The sequence below is a fragment of the Parasteatoda tepidariorum genome, chromosome 4 (genome assembly GCF_043381705.1).
Source record: "Parasteatoda tepidariorum isolate YZ-2023 chromosome 4, CAS_Ptep_4.0, whole genome shotgun sequence".
Lineage (NCBI taxonomy): Eukaryota > Metazoa > Arthropoda > Arachnida > Araneae > Theridiidae > Parasteatoda > Parasteatoda tepidariorum.
This window is the reverse complement of record NC_092207.1, coordinates 84,015,104-84,022,255: the sequence shown is the minus strand read 5'-3', so window position 1 is coordinate 84,022,255 and position 7,152 is coordinate 84,015,104. Positions and strand designations below refer to the sequence as shown.

Below are 7,152 nucleotides of genomic sequence, written 5' to 3'. Positions count from 1 at the left end.
CTGATCTGAGCTTTGGGTTAGTTTTACACAATCGGGACATTTAGTTAACAAAACGTTACGGTTCCTTGAATTCTAATGTTAACGAAATTTGGGCTTCACAACGCTTATAGCAAAGTTGTTAAAAATAAGGTTAGCGTTGCGGTTGACGATAGACAAATTACATGTAAATTTCCTCTCATATTTATCGGAAATGGTTCAAAGTTGAGCGAAAAAAATAATTTAGAAGGATGAGTAAATTGTGCTGGAGGTCTTAAATAGCGTGCTAGTGGCTATTAGCAATAGAAGGTTTTTTGCTTTCTTTATAAACTGTTTTTATTTGTTAATAAGGCGCTTATAATGGTGGGACAAATAGTTCCCGTTTAAAATTGTTTAAAAATTGGACAGGATTGAACACCAAACAATAATCGTATTTTTAGTAGAAGCTGAAAATGTCCTTTTTTTGACTTAAAGGAGTATTTTTTTTTTGTCCTTATCGTTCTTTGAAAAAGAAATGTTAAAACTTCCTAAAAAAATAAACAATATGCTTCTTCTTCTTTTTATAAATAAAAAATGAATAAATAAATAAGAACAAAATTCTCTGATATCGCTTAATTATGTGACCTTCAAGAGCCAAATATTTGTTTAAATGCCTTTTTTTAAACTTTATATGTAAAGTTATGCAATCAAAAAATATAAAAAAAAGTTACTGGACTCGAAGTACAGTTTCACATTTCTTAAACATGATAAATGCATTTAATACATTTTCCCATGGTTCTGCTTTTACTGCTTTCTATTCTCCCGTTCAAGGTATTTCTATTGTATAGTTCAAATGATCTCCCATAAAGAAGGTTTCTAAGAAACAAAGAGTTCTTCTGTTATCAGACAGATGGCGCAATATGTCTATGAGGACGAAATGTTGTTTTCACTGCGCTCCCTTACATCCCGCTTCCCGGCGGATCCCTTTTAAAGCACCTTTTCATCCGCATCCTAACACTTCTAATTCTCTATTTCGTCGATTGCACTTAGAGAAGGAAAAGTCACCGATTTATCAATGTCCATGGGGACTTTCTGTACTTTGCCTACTTTTTAAGATTTGCATATTTCATAATTATTAGAAGATCATGATGATATAATTTCGTCAGTTTTAAAATAACTGTAAAATATTACAGATTAAGGATTTTTAAAGATTTTTGAGAGATAGTATTAAACACAGGTGAGTCATTGATTATATATGTCAGTGTAATTATATATTTTTGTTATCTTAATTGTTGTACTTTAAATGATTATTTCTAGTATTAGATGAAAGGATATTTCATTGTTTTTTACATTTGATAAAGGATCAATCTTTTTAAAATTATGAGTTAAGCGCTAATTGTTTAATTTTTTAAATATTAAAAAATCATTGGGGGTATCTTCATTTCTAATAATACTTCTCTAATAAAACTTTAAATAAAATAAAAATATCAATTTGAATTTTTTTTAAAAATTATAATGATTAGAGTTGAGTTTGATTAAACTTCCACACCTGCGTTTAATGCGTCATGAGTACTGACTACAGGCAAGTCATTAAATTGAAATGTTAGAGTAATTGTAAGGTGCTCTTACACTAAGCTTTGTCTTTTAAATGATTATGAAAATTTCGTGAGTTTGAGTTACGGATATTTCAAAATTTTCTGCATTTTATTTGCGATAAATATATTAAAAATAATGAGTTCAGTCCTAGTTATTTCGTCTTTTGAACATTAAAGTAGAGTGGGTATCGTTATTTCTACAAATCCTACCGTAATTCTACTTAAAAAGAAAAAGAGATTATTAATTTTGAGGAAATGTTCTTTCTTAAATTATAATTATTAGAGTTGAGTTTGTAAAAATTTCATATGCGTATCCAATATATCATTGGTAATGAATACAGGTAAGTCATTTATTTTAAAAATAAAACTAAATGTAAGATGCTCTTGTACTAAAGTTTTGTAATACGTCGTTCATTTCCAATATATGCAAATTGGAAATAACAGTCAACTTGTTTCAAGCACTGAAAAATGGGTTCCTAGTTTTGATCACTTGAAATACGTCGACTGTTATTTCCAATATATATATTTTTTGAAGTGAATAAAGTTTTAATCAAATAATATTTTATCGCTTCAGTTGCTTCGGATTAAATATTTATCCAAGCAAGGTAGAATATTTTCCTTTGAAAAAAATATTATTTCTTTATCTATTCTTAATTTATTTATTCTTAAGATAATTTCGTTTGGTAATATATTTCAACCTTCGATCAATAAAATGGATATTTAAGTGATAAAAGATCGATTGATAAAAAAATAATGAATCGACACATTTTATCGAAATTTGGCAGCGAGAATTAATATTTCTATTGAAATTTTAAAATTAAATGATACATCAATATTCAGATCTTAAGGAAATGGGGAATATTAGTAAAGGTTAAAGATGGGTTTGATGATAACTCTATGATATGTATCTAACATGTATATAGCAGGTGTAGATAAAGTTATTGCAGATTTAACATGTATCTCTTATTTATAATTATTTTTCGGTCTATTTGACAAATAACCTGACAATTTGACCTGAAGGTTTCATCCTGACTCATTCCAGTTTTCCAAAGTTGGAATGTTACCGTAACACTTTAACATCTTTAAAGATTGCCAATTTTAAGTTTTATCACGTATATTTTATTTCATATTATTCATAAGTCTAAGAGAAAGTCATGCCTATTCGGATGGCATAAATAATAGATATATAAAAATTATACTTAATACTTTTTATTGAATAATATTACTTTAAAGTTACTTGTCAAGGGTAAAATTTGAAAAAAATAAAGTAACTAATCGCTTTTTGAGATTTATCTGTCGCTAATTTTGAAACATGATTTTGGGGAAGCACAACAGAGACACTATAGCAAAATTGTCAATTGATTCAATTAAGCAGATTTTGGAAAAAATCAGTTTAAAAATTTCCATCTCGTAAAACAAATACTCTATTATTCCAAATATAATATCTTATTTGTGATAATTTTATATTTAACACAAATAAGCTAGACTCCGTTTGAAAACTTTGTTACTTTAAATTAGAGTATGTATCCATTAGAAAAATTTAGTTGTTTAAGAAGCATACATGAGAAAAAATATGGTCAAAATTTCAGAATATGGTAAAATTTACCGTCTTTTCGGCATAATGGAAACATTAAAAAGCTCAGTAATTTTTACCGAAGCATTTTGATATTGATTTTTATAAGTAATGAAATATAGATTTTATAATGCGTGATAAAATTTGAAACATTTGGTAAAATTTGGTAATATTATTATGGTACTTTAGAGAAAGTAAAATTGGCATAAGAATAATTTATAATTATTAATTAAGAGAAAAATTGGCATAAAAATAATTTATTCGGCTGAATTTATATTTTTAGTAAATATATTTTTTAATAAATGTGAGGTAATACGAACTACAATTTTCAGAACAAGGCCGTAAACCGTTACCATATAAAAGGAAAGCCAACCAAATGAATGGATCAAACACCATATATTTTGGTTTTATTAACCAGAATTGCTTTTTTTTTATTTTACCACAAATGTCATTACAATACAGTACTGTATTTTTACTTGAAATGTTTTTTCCATGAAGACAGGGCAACTAAATACTGCACATAACTATGATTGATGGAGATTACAGTTTTCTATGCTCGCTTCAATTTCTGGTATTTTCAGAACTGTATTGAAATGTATGCTCGATAGAGCAAACTCGCTGTTTAGAACTCACCTATTTTGTTTTTATTTTTCAAAAAGAGTGCCTAAATATAGATATCGATTCCTCTTAACGTTCTATAGAGTTCTTAACGTTCTATATATACTCTAACGTTCTAGCAATATACAATATTTTAAAGTCAAATTATGTACTTCACGCTATCTACGGAGCTTTGCCAACAGAGCATGATCTGTTTTGTACATATAAGTTGAAAAAGTCCAAGTCAAAGAAAACTGAAAAAACGAAAAGTTGAAAAGTTTATGTCTTTGCTACTTGAAACAGAGTATCGCTGACAGGTTGGGACAGATTACGTACTGTTCAGAACAGCTATAAAAGAGCCTGACTGAGTATGGAAACTATTCAAGGGTTCCCAATCTATTATTAATTTTCTGATTTGCTATAACTGAAATCCTTTCGTGATTCTGGTGCTTTAATAATTAAGTTGAAATATTAACTTCTTATAATGTATGTATATATATTCAGAATAGTACTACAATAATTTTTAATTATAAAATCTACAAAAAAGTACAATATTTATTGTTTTCTATTTAATTGTAATTATTATAAAAAAAAGTCTCTCCAGCTCATATGCAGAAACTCACACACCTCGTTAAGACTGATCGCACAAAAATTTTTTCTCTTGGCTTTATTTCAATTGCTGATAAAAATTAAAACAAAACAGCAAACTAGTAAAGGAAGTTGCATAAAAAACTAATGTAGTCAACACTATTTATGCTTAGTTTCACAAAACAATAATGTTTACTATTTTAAAAATTAATTTATGAAATTGCATGCTAATTCTCTTAGTTTCAAATTAAGTTTTTTTTTACCTTATCATTTTCAATCTGTTACATCGATTTCATCATAACATTTATGAACTGTTTTACTCGTAGTCTATGTTTGAGCTCATAACTAGTGTATATTTGACCTTTTCACTTGTCAAAACTTCAGATATTAAAATTTTTTACTGTATTTTTCTCTCTCATTGTTTTCGGGAATCTGGTAGAGAGCAATAATTTGAAGGAATAAAATAAAAATTATCATTATTATTTGAGCAAAAATAAGGTTCCTATCGTCTGAGACGGAAAAAAAGGAACCGTTTCAAAATATATGTATATATATTTAAACTAAAACTTCATCATTTCGACAACAAATTTTTTATATGTGCTTCATTAGCTATGGTATCATGAACCCATTAATGTTATTAAGAAATATATTTGGAACGTATTTAAGATATGTGATTAAGATATGAAAAACTACCTTTTCTTTAACTTACAATATGCTGACTTCTAAATCAACTCAGATAATAATTAGTTAATTTTTCAGCTCACGACAAATCACGATTTCTCTAATGCTCTTAAGGAGAAAAACAATTATCAGTGGAAAGATGTCTTAATCAATCAGTACAATTTTCTAGCATTATTTTCTGATACGTAGAAAAAATAACGCCTTAATAAAATGTGGTAAGAATAATTCATTCAAAATAATTATTTTAATGAATCTTCGTTTAAATGCATTACAAATGAACTTCCTACACATAACTAATGAAAACAAATACGGGGATTATAGTATGAATAAAATATTTTGATGTTTTCTGAGAAATTTGTGAAAGGAATTTTTACACGATTTTTTTATTAACCTTCTTTAAACCGCTTCTTTTTAATTATTTACATAAAATGCTAACTTAAGATAGTTCTACGGAGAGTCACCATGTAAAAATTTGATTTTTTAATTAGAAATAATTCATGAATGTTTGTAAAATAGAATAATTTCTATGACTCAAACTTTAACAAAAATAAATATAATGATTATAAAGAGATGAACATTATCATGAAAATTGATTCAGTATAATGATTGCGCAACCAATATAAAAACATATTGCTTTCTCTGATAATATTTCCTTACAGTGTTTCTAACAGAAGGTTATGCCTTATAAAATGATTTACCTATTGCATTATGTTTTATCAAATTACAAAAAAAAAATTAGCACAGTCTGAGATAAGGCAAGTATCTTACATAAGTATTGAGGAATTTTTCTATGAATTCAACTCCAATAACAAAAATATATTATTTGAAAAATATTATTTTCCTTTTTTTTACAGTATTTATTCGTAATTTATAAAAAAAAAATGCGCACCAAGTCAATATTTGTTTTGAATTTATTGTAAATGTTACAATTTTTATACATACTTGAGAAAAACTCTGGTTTTAGAAATTATAGTTCTTATTACCGCACATTTATTAAAAAATAGAAAGCTGAAAATTTATTTTAATCAAAAAAATGTTTTTAAAGCCATGCTCTAGGGTATAATGATAAAATTAATAAATTTAACCGTGATTATCAAATTGTATTATATATTATAAAACTAATTTTATTATTAATTTTATCATGACTATTACCAAAGCGCTATGGTAAAAATTACCGAGACTTTTTGTACTCACATACAGTCACAAATACTGTAAATTGTACTGTATTCTGGTAGTTTTGACCATACTTTTTTCTGGTAGAATGAACTGACTTTATGAAAACTCATAAGCCCTATTACATCTTAATTGGTCAACAAATCATCGTATTTGGGCCCGATAAAAATTCTTTCGGACATATTATGACATCAGGTAAAATACCGAGATAGGCATTCCCGGTAATAAGGTGGAGTTGCACGATCAAATTAGCAGATCAAATAGATCCTCAGCAAGTGGCTTATATTGGATGCGGCATATCTGAAAAGCTTGGCGGTCTCACTTCGTAATCAAATCCTATCGACTATCAACTCCAAAGGAGGAGAGAACTCAGAATATAATCATGCTTCTCGGGATTTCTTTCGGAATGGATAGCTTAATAATTTGCTTAGCATCTATGGACTGACATTATGTTATATAATGAATATATTTTATTTTATTATATAACCGACCCAACTTTTGAGTTTACGACTACTAATGTTTAACTCCGTAGCCTTGTAATTTTGAACCCGATCTAGAAGACAAAGGAACTCCTGGATCTAGCGTTGGGAGAAATTTGCCTTCGTGGAGGACTTTTTGATGGAACTAATCCGCATTTGCGTTACATGGAGTGGAAGACCACGAAAACCTCCCAGGGTTAGTCTGATGTCAAAGGGATTTTAATCCCTAATCCGTCTACCACTGAAGATATTTAGCGTCAGCACTGTGGTCGGTGCCAGCCAGATGCTGACTCGTATCGACCAGCCATCGTTGGGATTCGACCACGAGAACCTTTCATGGTTAGTCTGACGGCAAAGGGACTCTAACCTCTAATCCGTCTACCACTGAAGATATTTAACGTCAGCACTGTGGTCGGTGCCAGCCGGATGCTGACTCGTATCGACCAGCCATCGTTGGGATTCGACCACGAGAACCTTTCATGGTTAGTCTGACGGCAAAGGGACTCTAACC

At 28.8% G+C, this 7,152-nt stretch overlaps 1 protein-coding gene across 1 annotated transcript in view; it reads left to right on the top strand.

Annotated features, from left to right (window-relative positions):
* The first annotated feature begins 944 nt into the window (after positions 1 to 944).
* Positions 945 to 7,152, top strand: part of LOC107452130 (uncharacterized) — an 81,758-nt gene continuing 75,550 nt past the window's right edge. The window contains exon 1 of the mRNA XM_071180129.1: positions 945 to 1,192. The gene's annotated coding sequence lies outside the window, so the exon portion shown is untranslated. The remainder of the gene's footprint in view (positions 1,193 to 7,152) is intronic.